General features: G+C 38.6%; 1 long non-coding RNA gene across 1 annotated transcript in view; it reads left to right on the forward strand.

Annotated features, from left to right (window-relative positions):
- LOC141981540 (uncharacterized) overlaps positions 1-14,117 on the forward strand; it is a 33,524-nt gene that overhangs the window by 286 nt on the left and 19,121 nt on the right. The window contains exon 2 of the long non-coding RNA XR_012637816.1: positions 734-878. This is a non-coding gene — a long non-coding RNA (uncharacterized LOC141981540). The remainder of the gene's footprint in view (positions 1-733; positions 879-14,117) is intronic.

Here is a 14,117-nt window from a genome sequence, read left to right on the forward strand (position 1 = left end):
AAATCTAGTCAATTACAAAAAATGAAAAAGAAAAAAAAAAGTAAAAGTAGTTTCAGAGACTGTACCAGCAACCAAGTCCCCAGACAATTTTGCTTTTCATTCGACTTACCAGCTCACATACTTTTTGGGCCATTAAAGGGCATAACTGGTAGAAGAATCAAAGTGAAACACAGGACACTGAATAGACACAATTCCCGGTTTGCCTTATTTAGCTGATGATATTATGTGCTCTGTGAATCAGAGTTACAGGGAACATGAAATGAAACAGCACTAGGTAAGTGATCACTTGTATGTCATATAGCGAGTAAACATACACTTTCCATTGGCTTCAATCAGCTTTGGTTGAGGCCTCTATTTTTGTTTTGCTTTTAGCAACTTTTCTTTTAGCCATCCATCACCTAAACAGGGTTCTCCTGCAATACTACTGTTGGACAGAAAGAAGTGGAGGAATATTTCATTTTCATAATCTTGCATTTCTTGTATTTGGTAACTTCACTTAACCAATGCTATTCTTGGTTGTCTACTATTCTCAGCAACAAGGGCTATGCTTGGAGGCTCAGCAGATGTTTTTCCAGTAGTCCAATGAGACAAATATCCTTCTTTAAATGAATGATCATTTTATTTTTCTTGTTGCACTGATCCAATTAAAATAACCAATAAATGAACAAATACAACTAGCACAATCAAAAGAGGTTTATAAACTACACCCAGTCATTTTATTCTTTGATTCTAGCTCCAGATATAACTACTACCGACAAGCAAGCTGCCTGAACTCTGCCTCACAGAATACTGCAGAATGTGAAGCTGCAGAAACCACATACAGAATAGCTACAGCTCTTAAAACTCCTTACTCCACAATTACCAGCTGTCAACACAAGGTATGGAAAAAATCCCAAGATTTAGAATTAAGTAAGTGATTCATGTTAGGGTGACAGTTGCAGATAAACCAAGTTATACCTTTACATTTTCAAAAGCTGAGAGCAGCAGAGCCCAGTGAAGGGTCCCCTTTTTTCCAAGGAAATAGGTTACTCCATAGGATGTAAGAATGGGGAAAGAGCTGCTTTTTCTTATTGTGAAGTCAAAACATTGATAGAGCGGGTGGAGTCACCTTTTCCAGAGATGGGAGGTAAAGACACCTGAAGAAGGACCTGCCATTGCAGGTAAGTGGCAGATCATGGGATGGAGTAAAGGCCCCATGCTTATGCAAACTTTAAAGAATCATCACAAATTGTTGCTTCAGGTTCAGTCTGAAGGACAATAAAAAGTTTGTTGGGAAATCTTATCTTAAGTGAACCACTTTGCCCATCCCTACTCTAGTTAACGCCACTTTTCTCAGTGAAATTCCCCATACTTTTGCTCTGAAATTAACAATGATCCAAAAGAGAGATCACATATATTATTAATGGAACAATGTGTACCTTGCTGACCATGATTTAAAGGCTAGTGTAGAGGAAATCCCTAAAGCCATCTGAAGCTGCAAGTAGAAAGGGCAATTGGGATAGCATACAAATCAAAACACACACATATATATATTTGTTTATATTAAGCTGTATCTATGCATTGTCTAAATTGCCATATTTGGTTTTGTTTCCATACCAAAACCATTACTCTAGTGGAGAGTGCAGAAGGCAAAACAGATGGGAGAGTTCAGGTTTTCAGAATATTTGTTATTAGAAAAAACAGTTTAAATTTATTCCCTTTGGAAAAAAAGAAGACTTTGAGGTGACCTATTTAGCTTCAGTGGTCTTTGTTACTTGACAATATATGAAATAAGATGGCAAACAGAATAAATGTGTTTAAGACTTTTTTTAAAACAAACAAAGGGGTTTAAATGACATAGTTACAAAGCAGGGAGGTGAGGTTAAAATAAATCTAAAGGACAATCTTACAGAAATGTGCCCTTTTCCTGACCAGCAATCCTTTATATCATTATGATAGTTTTATTAATTGAAATAAAAGAGAACATTTTACATGTGCTAGCTCCTGCAGAAGTGTGTAGCATACAAATGAGGTGGTAGGGCTGGAAGGGAGAAAAATTAATCCTATGCGAACAATTTGCTCAGAATTTTTGCAAATTTTGCTTGCAGGTGTACCCTGATGGTTTCCATGGATTTCTAAGGCTGCTCTGAATATCTGAGGACAGAAGTGTCCCAGACTATTTGATTCCCCCTACCCTACCCAATTCTCCATTGCATGCAAACATTTCTAGCATTTTCCCAGAAATTTTATTGTTGGAAAGAGCAGTTTTCAGAATGAAAAAAGTCAAAGAAAGCTGAGTGGAAGATTTTCAAAGACACAAGAGACAGCTAAGTGCCCAGTCCTCACTGACTACCAATGGTATCTAGGCACCTAACATTGGCTACCATTTGTACATTTCAAAATCTTCCCCTAAATCTTAAAAAAATGCATCAAAGGGAACTAATCCTTTCCTTCCTTGGTGTGAGACTGACTTGAATCTCCAGGTATATTATGTAAGCAATTCTTTCAAAATCCTTCATGTAGGAGTGCTGAGATGGGAGGAAGAGTGGAAGGAATGCTGGAGGTACAAAACTTCACTTTAGTTAGTGGACACTGCAGTGAAATCCTGTCCCTCTGCAGACTATAAGGTAAAATTACACTAACCTCACACCGAGGCCAGGGAGGACTTTGGGATTCTGCCTCTGGAAATTCATGACAGAGGATGATATCTAAGAACAGATGTTAAACCCAGCAAGTCCTAGCCCTTGCTTACGATTTAAGGACATAATTTGGCTACAAGCCAGTAAGTTTCCTTACCCCTTATGTAAGCAGTGTCAGGACGAGCTCCACCCTGACATCTGGTGGTGAGGTGTGGCAAGTTGTGGAAAAGAACTTCAGGGGCTGATCTCATTTGCATAGGCACACCCATCCCGCCTAGAATGAGGCCATAGCTGCCCAAATGGTCACTTTGGCTGCTGTGGGATCCCCAGTGTCTCTGTTATTGGGGCAGGAAGAATAAATTGTTATTACCCTGATTATGGGAACTGTGCTTGGAACTGTACTTTGCTTTTTGTTATGATGGAGGGACTCACCATCAACTAAGTAGCACTCGCTAGGCAAGGGTCATGGGTTCCAAAACTCTGTAAATTGAGAGAGGTTGGGGACAAGTATTAATAGTTGGTGGCATAAGCCAGTAAGTTTCCTTACCCCTTATATTCACTGAAAACTGTTACATAGAATCCTAGGGTGACCAGAGAGCAAGTGTGAAAAATCGGGCCACTTTTTTTTCCAGGGTGGGGGGGAGGCTTGACCCCTGGCATCTCTTTAATTACGAATTAAGCACTGTGTCTGGGTCCCCTATAATACCCCCACTACAGATCCTAAGAGAACATAAGAATGACCATAATGGGTAAGACCAAAGGTCCATCTAGCCCAGTATCCTGTCTTCTGACAGTGACCAATGTCATGTGCTCCAGAGGGAATGAACAGAACCGGTAATCATCAAGTGATCATAGAATCAGAAGAGACCTCAGGAGGTCATCTAGTCCAACCCCCTGTTCAAAGCAGGACCAACACCAACTAAATCATCCCAGCCAAGGCTTTGTCACGCCAGGCCTTAAAAACCTCTAAGGATGGAGATTCCACCACCGCCCTAGGTAACCCATTCCAGTGCTTCACCACCCTCCTAGTGAAATAGTGTTTCCTAATATCCAGCCTAGACCTCCCGCACTGCAACTTGAGACCATTGCTCCTTGTTCTGTCATCTGCCACCACTAAGAACAGCTGAGCTCCATCCTCTTTGGAATCCCCCTTCAGGTAGTTGAAGGCTGCTTTCAAGTTCCCCCTCACTCTTCTCTTCTGCAGACTAAACAATCCCAGTTCCCTCAGCTGCTCCTCATAAGTCATGTGCCCCAGCCCCCTGATAATTTTTGTTGCCCTCCGCTGGACTCTCTCCAATTTGTCCACATCCTTTCTATAGTGGGGGGCCCAAAACTGGATGCAGTACTCCAGATGTGGCTTCATCACTGCCGATCCATCCCCTTTCACCCATTCGCAGCTTCTGGCAAATAGAGGGGACACCATTCCTACCCATCCTGGCAAATAGCCATTGATGGACCTGTCCTCCATCAACTTATCTAAAAAGGGTCCCAGTGAGCAGGAGTTCAGATAGGGAGGATACATTCCTGGTGGTGTTTGGAGGGGGCTGAATCTCAGAAGAGCGTAAGTCCTGGGACTCAATAGAATTTCATCCAGTCCCAAATTTCCATAGAAAATGGAGTTGAAACAGCAAAATATTTTGCCTTCCTCAGAAACAACTTGAGAAGTTTTCACTTGCCATGAAAACATCTCACCAATCTACTCCAGATTATAGGTGGTGAATAGTTTGTAACAAAACCGAGTTCTTACATGTAATTATTAGTGTGTAGCAGAGAGAAGGGCTATTTCAAAACATAGTTTTTCCAATTTCGCAAGATCAAAATTGAAAATCCTCAGTGTTTTGACCTATTTTAAGTTAAATTCCATCTAATGAAAATGAATTTTTTGGATATTGGAAAAATATTTTTAGGAGAAAGTTTACATTTTTATTTTGATTTAAATCCTAGAGGTTTAACGTAGCTGTAATAAAGGATAATTATCCTGAAAAGTGATGCTGTAGATTTAGACTACAAGGATTTCAACAAGACAACCCATGGAGATGCTACAGTACTGAAATATATGCTACAGTACTGAAATATAATGTGCCTATAGAAAAATTAAATCACAAAGTTGATTTTGTATTGCTGTTTGCATCCGATCCATACCAGATTGCTTCAAACAGTCAAAAAAATCACAGGCCAAATTGCCACTGAGGAAAGCTTAATGAATAGAAGGAAATACTCTGTTGTCTTGCCACCAGGGAACAGAGAACTGGCAAATCATGACTGCTGTTTTATTGATCAACGATACAAATGACAGGAAGACTAAGGCAGTGTAATGGTCTTAACAAAGGAGAAAGAAACACATGTTAAGAGGTATAGGTAAATGTTGATTACACAAACCTTTATGATCCAAATTTCATATTATTCAGAATTTGGATACATCAACTCTTCCCCCAGCCTGAAACTCAGATAGAAATAAATTTTGTTTAATCTGAATTCCAATTATGTGAAACATGTGGATAATTGGGACCTATCTATATGTAGCTATGAGCTTATGAGAGTCTAAGGTATAAAACCAGTAACTTTCACTGAGAGAAGCATAATGCCACTTATCAATCAACATTGATGCTTATCTCCTAGATGCCCTGGTTTTTGGCCTATGAGGGTCCGTCTTCAAATCTCAGCTGTGTTAATATGATAGACACTTAGGGACAGATTTCTAACTAATATAAATCAATATAATTCCATTGATTTAATGGAGGTACACCAATTCAGACCAGCTACATCAGTTTACACCAGTGGAAAATCTGGCCCATATACATTAAGTACAGCCAGTAGTCTGGGGGAAGTCTCCATTATTTGGTTAAGTCCTCTCTAATGACTGATCAGCATTTGGCAGATAAAATTGGCAGGTTTTCGGACATTTCTGAAATTGCCAATTTGTAATCTATCTACTATGATGTCAGTTAAAATCTGAACTGTTTCATTTAATTAGAATTCAAGTTAGGTATTTCTAGCATGCCATTTGTGATACATATCTTCCCTTTTAGCGTATGCACACAAGTCCCCAAGCATGATGGGATTTCTGATAAAAATGTAAAAAAAAGACAAAATGCTGAGACAGATCTTAAGACCCTTGAAGGGCAAATTTCTAGTTCAGTAGCAAAAAGCTATTGCAAGAATTGATACTGCTATGCTGAAAAACCTGACAGATATGACTCATGCTTCTCTATCTACTAAAGTATCTAAACTAAAATGTCAAGAACATATTATAATATGTGCTGGTTAAATGTTTTCAACTTACACTTAGAAGTATATTCTCTAGCTTACAGTATTTATGATAAAACGTTAATTTATTGTTACCCCCAAAGCCTTCATTTACTGAGTACTAGGACTAAGATATGTCTTTGTTTGCACTGTAATGCGGGTGTGTATATAAATTATGGATATCTATTCATAAACACACACACACACACACACACACACACACACACACACACAGAAAAAAAATACTGTGGGGTATAAAGATTTCACTGCCCTGCATCTGGCTGCAAGTGACAAAGTGTTTTATTTGTGCTACTGAATTGGTTATTCTTATTGTCCTTCCCTCCAGACATTGTTTTAGGGTAGCAGTCCGGCTGCCACTGACTTCAGTGGTGCAAGTTCAATCATGAAATCAATACTATCAAAAAACTTGGTGTACTATATCAGCAAAAATAGCACTCTCATGGGAATTTACTATATCCTGGCCTCACTACACCCCCACATTAATAGGAAACAGGAAGACCATTGGCTTCATATGCCATTTTAAATCGCAAGATCAGAGTAACTCTTTCTGCATGTGTGTGTGTGTGTGTGTGTGTGTGTGTGTGCGCGCGCGCATATACATACACATGTACATGCACAAGTTGTGGTCAATAAACTGATGATTTATGTTTTTGTGCTGTATGAATTTACAATTTAAGAAACATATGTGCAGAATGATCTATCACTAATTGTGGTCATAAATATAAGGAGAATTAATGGGATATTCCGTGATATAAATATATTTATAACATGTACCGAAGGAGAACTAATAATCCTAGTGATTTACCTATGGTACAAGGCCTGGAGCATCACTTTCCACTGCCTTTTTTAAAAAACAGGAACACAATGCTATTCAATAGAATTTAGCTTGCAGAGCAAAATTTCTCTTCTAGGACAGGAAAATGTAAGGCTCAAGTACTGTAGTAGCTGCTAATACTAACAATTCCAAAAATTACATGCAGTAAAACAGAATTTGATGATTTTTAATAGAAAATGAAAAGTGAATTGTCATCTGAAAGGGATTAATTTAAATCTTTAATTTCTACATTTAGCCATGTGGAAAATACCACCCAAATGGTTTCTTTAAAAAATGATGAGAAGCCATGGCAATATTTTCCCCCAAAGGTTTTTATTTTAGCCTGATGGTACCATTATCTTCTAATTGAAGATATTTAATCAGTATTTTTATGGTTCCGTTATCTTTTAATCCTAAATGTATTCATTTCTTTAACTCTTTTGGTATAGAGGAAAGGGACATACAAAGTCTTATTTTTGTAAGCCAAGTTTTAGAAGTGGTGGTGTTTTAGCTACATTTCCAGCACTTGCCACCACACTGAGAATAAATAAATCCCAAATGACCAGAGCCCTGCAGGCCCATCCTACAGAAAGGATTCTGAGTTGTATCCATTAATCAGATGAGTCCAATTCTGCTGCAGTTAGTCTGGCAGGTGCATGTCAGCACAGTAAAAAACATTTGGCTGACAAGCTGCAGTTTAAATTACATGCTTTTTAAAAGCTTTTCCCTACAGTTTCACAATTTTCTGTTAAAAAAAAATCAGAATTTAATATCAGCAGCCAAAAGATATATGTTATCCTGAACACAAATTAGTTTCATGGAACCTATCTACTCCATAGTGCAGAGGAGACCAGAACTTGGGACCAAAAAGGACAGAGGCCAAGAGCTTTTCAAATATCATCCCATAGCACTATGCAGTTGTCAGCCACATTGTGTCCCTCTACATTGACTGTGCATTAGAAAAGCTGCAGAGAGCTAAACTCTACACTAGTGGTTTCCTATGCAAAGCAACGTTAATACGACTACTAAAGTATTATTTATAACACAGTAGTGCAAAGTGGCCATAACTAAGATCTGGGACCCACTCTGCTACACACTATACAAATACATAGTGAAAGACAATCCCTGCCCCGAATTGGTTAAGGTCCAAAATTTTAGAGGAGGCAGTATAGTCCAGAGTCAGTACATTGGATTAAAAACCAGGAGAGCTAGGTTGTAATCCCATTGTTGCCACTGAAGTGCTTTGTGAGAGTGGGGTGGGAGGAAGTTTTGTTTCATGGTCTCTGTGTGTATATAATGTCTTCTGCAGTTTCCACGATATGCTATGCATCCGATGAAGTGAGCTGTAGCTCACGAAAGCTCATGCTCAAATAAACTGGTTAGTCTCTAAGGTGCCACAAGTGCTCCTTTTCTTTTTTCTTTTTACGAATACAGACTAACACGGCTGTTACTCTGAAACAAGTAAACTTAGGCGATCCCTAACAGGTATTTGTCCAACCTTCCTTAAAAACCTCCAACAATGGGATTCCACAACATCCTTTAGCAGCCTATTCCAGAGTTTAACTACCCTTGTAGTTAGAATTGTTTTCCTGATATCTAACTGAATCTCCTTTGCTGCACATTAAGCCCATTTCTTCTTGGCCTAACTTCAGTGGCCAAGGAAAATAATTAATCACCATCCTCTTTATAACAGACCTTAACATATTTGAAGTCTGTTACCATCCCATCCCTCCTCCGTCTTCTTTTCTCAAGACAAAATATGCCCATTATTAAACTTTTCCTCATAGGTCAGGTTTTCTAAACCTCTTTATCATTTCTGTTGCTCTCCTCTAGACTCGCTCCACAGGGACCACATATTTCCTAAAGTGTGGTACCCAGAACTGGATAGAGTACTCCAGGTGAGGCCTCATCAGTGCCAAGAAGAGCGGGATAATTACCTCCCATATCTTACATACAGTGCTCCTCTTAATACACCGGAGAATGATATTTGTGTTTTTTGCAACTGCATCATGTTGTTAACTCAGTCAATTTGTGATTCGCTATAACCCCTAGTTCCTTTTCAGCAGTACTACTACCTAGCCAGTTTCTCCCCATTCTGTACATGTACATTTGAATTTTCCTTCCTAAGTAAAGTACTTTGCAGTTGTCTTCACTGAATTTAATCTTGCTGATTTCAAAGCAATTCTCCAATTTGTCAAAGTTGTTTTGAGTTCTAATCCTACTGTCCAAGTGCTAGCAATCCTTCCCAGCTTGTTATCTGCAAATTTTATAAGCATCCTCTGCATTCCATTAGCCATTTCATTAATTAATGAAAATATTGAACAGCATTGTACCCTGTGGGACACCAGTAGATATGCCCTCCCAGATAGATAGTGAATCATTGATAACTATTATTTGAGTAAGGTCTTTCAACCAATTGTGCACCCACCTTATAGTAATTTTATTTAGATCACATTTCCCTACTATGTTTATGAGATTGTTAGGTGGGACTATGTCAAAAGCTTTGCTAAAAATCAAGATATATCACATCCCCCCTATTTACGAGGCCAGTAATCCTGTCAAAGAAGGAAATTAGGATGGTTTAGCAACACTGGTTCTTGACAAGTCCATGCTGGCTATTCTGTAGGTACTTATAAACTCATGGTATAATAAACTGTTCCAGTAGCTTTCCAGGTATTGAAATTAGGCTGACTGGTCTATTGTGACCCCAGGCACCATTGTATTCACACCCAACACACGGCTGCAATAATATTTGTACAAAATATCCCTCATGAGGTATAATATGAAACCTAACAACACACTGGTTATTAATAGTATTGTAAAATGCATGTGTTCACATTATATATGAAGTTACAGTTTTCCTCCCTATGATATTACTAGAACATGCTTAAGAACAGACAGCCTAGTCTAGGTAAAGAAGATAAACAGGTCTGTCCTAGACTACAGAATGTGGGTTTACCTCAGTTGATATATTACCGGAAAGCAAAGCTATCAAGCTCACCCACTGGGGTTAATCCTGATCCTGAGCTCAAGAGACACAGAATTAACTTGGCTCCTGCACTCCAGAGAGACACAAGAGACTGAATCCCCAGCAGGCCTTCCTGACTTGCGAGGCAAAGGCAATTTCTTTGAGGACATAAGGAACAGAGAGAGACTCCAGCTTTATTCTTCACTTTAAAGAGACAAATAAACCAAGCAATTTGATGTCTGTGATGTGTCCTGGCCAAGCTGGTAAGTAAAAATCTTGGAAGGAGATTGTGGGTGAGAGAAACCATCTTGAATAAAGACTATCTTGCTAGATTAAGTTTTAGATTTTTAGATGCATGTATTCACTTTTATTTGCTTGTAACCATTTTGAAATTTATCACTTTTACTTATTTCAGTTCTGTTAATGTCACGTGTCCTTCTGTTTAATAAACTTCTTTTTTACTTGTATTATAAACCAGTTCATTGCTGTGTTTGAAGGGAAGGGTGTATTTACCCCAGTTACATTAATTAGCAGTGATGTACTTTTGTAATGTTAGTACCTCATACTACCTTATGGTCTCAAATCAGCATAAAGAAAAGGAGTACTTGTGGCACGTTAGAGAGACTAACAAATTTACATAAGTAATTCAGGCAGAGGACGTTTGTTTTCATAATCAGTTAGAGATGGGCTTCAACCAAAAGTCTGAATCTGAATTCCGGGATGAATTCTGAAATTTGGGATGTTTGGAATCTGGATCTGGATCTTAATTTTGCAGCTCACACACATCTCCATAATTAATCGAACTGTCTGGTTCTACATGGAGTTAAGCATCATTCATTCAGTGCCATCTCTGTAAAGCCATTGTTTTCCCCTTTAGAGTACAATGCGTACCCTTTTACAGTAGCCTGCAGCTTTACATGTGGAAGCTCTCTTTGGTTTTCAAAGAATCCTACAAGAAGAGGACTAACAATATCCCATTCCTCTCAAGTGCTGCTGAATCTAGATAGCCCTGGCGTTAGCTATGTCTAATCACGTTACTACCTCATCCAACAAGCTACCCTTATAAGTGCTTCATGCAGTAGCTTGGTTAATAATTGATATGTTAATTTTCCAATATTTTTCAAATTTGTAGCTGAAATTTCCTAAGCAGAAGTTTACTTGAGCAATCTTCCAATTTTAAATTCTCTACCTCTATTTATCTCACCATTTAATATAATATCCCTCAAAGCCAGAAGGACTTGATCAAAAACCAATTGAAGTCAATGGAAAGGGTTACCTTGTCATTAACAGGCTTTGGATTAGCTCTGTAGATAAGAAATCTTCCTACTGGTCTTTATGTAGTTAGCCTGTTCATCCCTCATGAGTTTTACATTTCAATCTATATTGTCTTTCTCTGAAATTTGTCCAGAATTCCAGATTCCTAACCATCTGGTTATTTTGATACCACTACAATCCAAAGCTGTTTGGAAAAGTCATTTGATTTAAAAAAAAATACAAAAAAGAAAATGAGAATTTTCGAAGAGCCATATTCTGCCATCCTTACAGTGACAAGTATTTGACCAGGAATGTTGTCCCACTGAAATCAGGACAATATCTTCAGTTAAAGTATTATTCAATGGGCCACATTCTGCTCTGTTACACTGCTTAAGTCTAGAGTAACTCTGCTGATGTTAGGTGAGATACACTAGTTTTATACCAGTATAACACAATTTGGCCATACTTATAATCAAAGAAAAAATATACAATAAAAAGTAAGTTGCAGCTAGAGCTGTAACTCTGCTTTGTAACCTGCCTGTCTTTAGTCATTTTTTTAATCTAAATCCAAGAGCCAATCCAAGAGTTTTGGAAGCACATTGAAGGAGGCAAGGAAAACATAAATAAGAATTGAGGCATAATTATGGTGATTTGTGGTCATATGCAAAATATGAAATTTTCCAGGGCATATGGAAACTGACTTGGAGGAGAAAGTATTTCCACTTCATATAGAGTACTGAGCAGGGTTTAATTCATTAGTCTCAGGTGGTCGTATCCCATGCTATGTTCATTGTTATTGCAGGCACTGATGGATCTTCATCCCTCCCATCTTATTTTGCATGTTTCCACTGCAGCATTTTCATTATTTCATTCACAGTGTCATTTCATTATGTTAGCTGTCGGCATTTTAATGATGAACCCGGTTTTTCAAGGGTTTATTATTATAACTCATCTTTAAATGTACATTGAGCTGGAATATAGTCAATGATATTTCATCCTGGAACCAATTTTTTGTACAGGTTTTAAGCGTGTCTTTCTGGCCATGTTTCATAGCAACTTATACTGTGAGTTGCAATGTGCACAAAAAAGGTCAAAGTAAAGCTTTCACTCTGAATATCGTTGTTTTAGTATGTTTTCTGCCAAAGAAAATCAGGTGTAGTTGAACTTGTTCTGCTCAATTTTGAAAGCACTTTAACAGTATGGATTCAGAATCTGAATTTGGCTATTGTTAGGCTGATGTTCTACTTACGAATAGTGGGGAGACAAGAGGGAGGAAAAGCTTGCTGAATAGAAAACAAATCCAATATGGTTAAGAGTCTGCCCTTGCTAATTTCAGTTGTGCTGGAGAGTACAACAGGACCATGTTGTAGCTGGAGTTCCAGGAGGAGTTTTGGTCTCCGAGGAGACCCTGGGGTTGGACACCTATTATGCCTAATCTATAATACAGACTTTATTTTTGATGGAGAAACATTATTAATAATAATAAATCTAGAATCTTGTACTGTAGCTCAAGCAGTGCCTCATGCTTTTCAATCCAGAGATCCCAGGTTCAGTCTCTGGAGCTGACCCAACCATGAGCACTTCTGAGGTCACTTTAGAAGATCTAATCATCCCTCCTGGCCAGAAAATCTATTAATTTCTCTCAAGGGACAAACAGGGTTAAATTACATTGGGAGTGAGGTGGGATTTCCATATTTGAAATTAGTTTTGCGAATCCAAATAATCCATTGACAGGTTTAAAGCTCCCTGAACTCCTCATGGTTTGCCCATCTCTAATAAAAACACATCTCACTTTAAAAAGAAAATAAATGTGTACTTAGCTCGATATAAAACAGAAAATAAATGGGTTACAATTTTCAATGGATTACCACTCATCCCAAATTCAGAGGACAACAGTTTTGGCTCTTTGGAGGACTCTGCTATAGTTGTGGAATTATGAAAACATTATAACTAAAAAGTAGAAGAGGCTGTGCCTCATAGGAAACTTATGGCTGGCAATTTTTCACAATAAAAAAGCCTCACATTTGAGAGATTTTGAAGCTTTGCAATTTAATATGTGAACCTGTCTCTGTCACTTCATCTACCTGTCAGAGTTGATGCTTGTTTTTCTTTTTTTAAAGCTTTTTTCTTTCCCTACATTTGTTTTTAAGTAAGTGTTTAGCAGTAAAGTGCACAGTCAACCATGGATCAATGTCACCATGCAAGGTCCTATTATACACAATATTACAAACTGTGCAGAACAGACAGTTGATAAGGAACATCGTATGTATGGCTCCATCTTTACAAAATAGAAATGTGGGAACAAGGATGCTACTATACAGAAACAATTAACATTTTATGGGGACCGGTTCTCACTGGAAAAAAATGTCACCCCCATATATGTATGGCAACTCCTGCTGCCATTACTCAGAAGGCCACTCTGCTGGACTACTGATTGCAGTTGCCCCTTACAAAGTGGCCTCTGCTGGAGTGGTAAAGCTTTCAATCTGCCATCACCATCTACACATACACATACAGAGTCTTTTGTTGTGGTCTTCCCCCATTCTGCCCTGAGCCCTATTCCGGTGGTGGGCATGCCAGGCAACAACTCCCACCACAGTGAGATTTTAGTCCTTCACAGAGTACTTTGTAGAGGTTGGGAAATGTCACCAAAGATATTTTGAACAATGCCAGAAGCCAGAGATTTTTCTCCGGGGTGGGGGAGAGGGAGCAATGGAATAGTACACTGGGGAGTTTGGAAGGGAATGGAAGTCTTCGCTAAAGCCCTCAGCTTAGTCTTTGCAAACTCTTGTTACTGCTGCTGGCACAAGGGACATACAACCAACCCTGCATGTTGCTTGACAGGACTTTGGGGGAAACACCAGACCAGAGACCAAAAGAAAAGATGCTCTTATCAGGTTAAAAGGACTGCCTGATCCTGTCCTGGTCAGAAGTGCCAGACTTCCAGTCAGGTGGAAGGAAACCATGAGTGATCTGGGTAACTTCTGGGAACAGTTTAATTTGGGTATATGCCACAGGCTACACTGTACACAGACTCCTTGGTTCCTCAGCAATCTCACAACCCTATCACTATTTTGTGAATCCCAAAAAAAATTGACCCACCATCTATAATCTGGTCAACAATCATGCATTTAAGACTGAGGGTTGTTTGGTTGGTTTTTTTAATTGAGCATGCAGCCCTAGATAACATGTAGTA

The sequence above is a fragment of the Natator depressus genome, chromosome 2 (genome assembly GCF_965152275.1).
Source record: "Natator depressus isolate rNatDep1 chromosome 2, rNatDep2.hap1, whole genome shotgun sequence".
Lineage (NCBI taxonomy): Eukaryota > Metazoa > Chordata > Testudines > Cheloniidae > Natator > Natator depressus.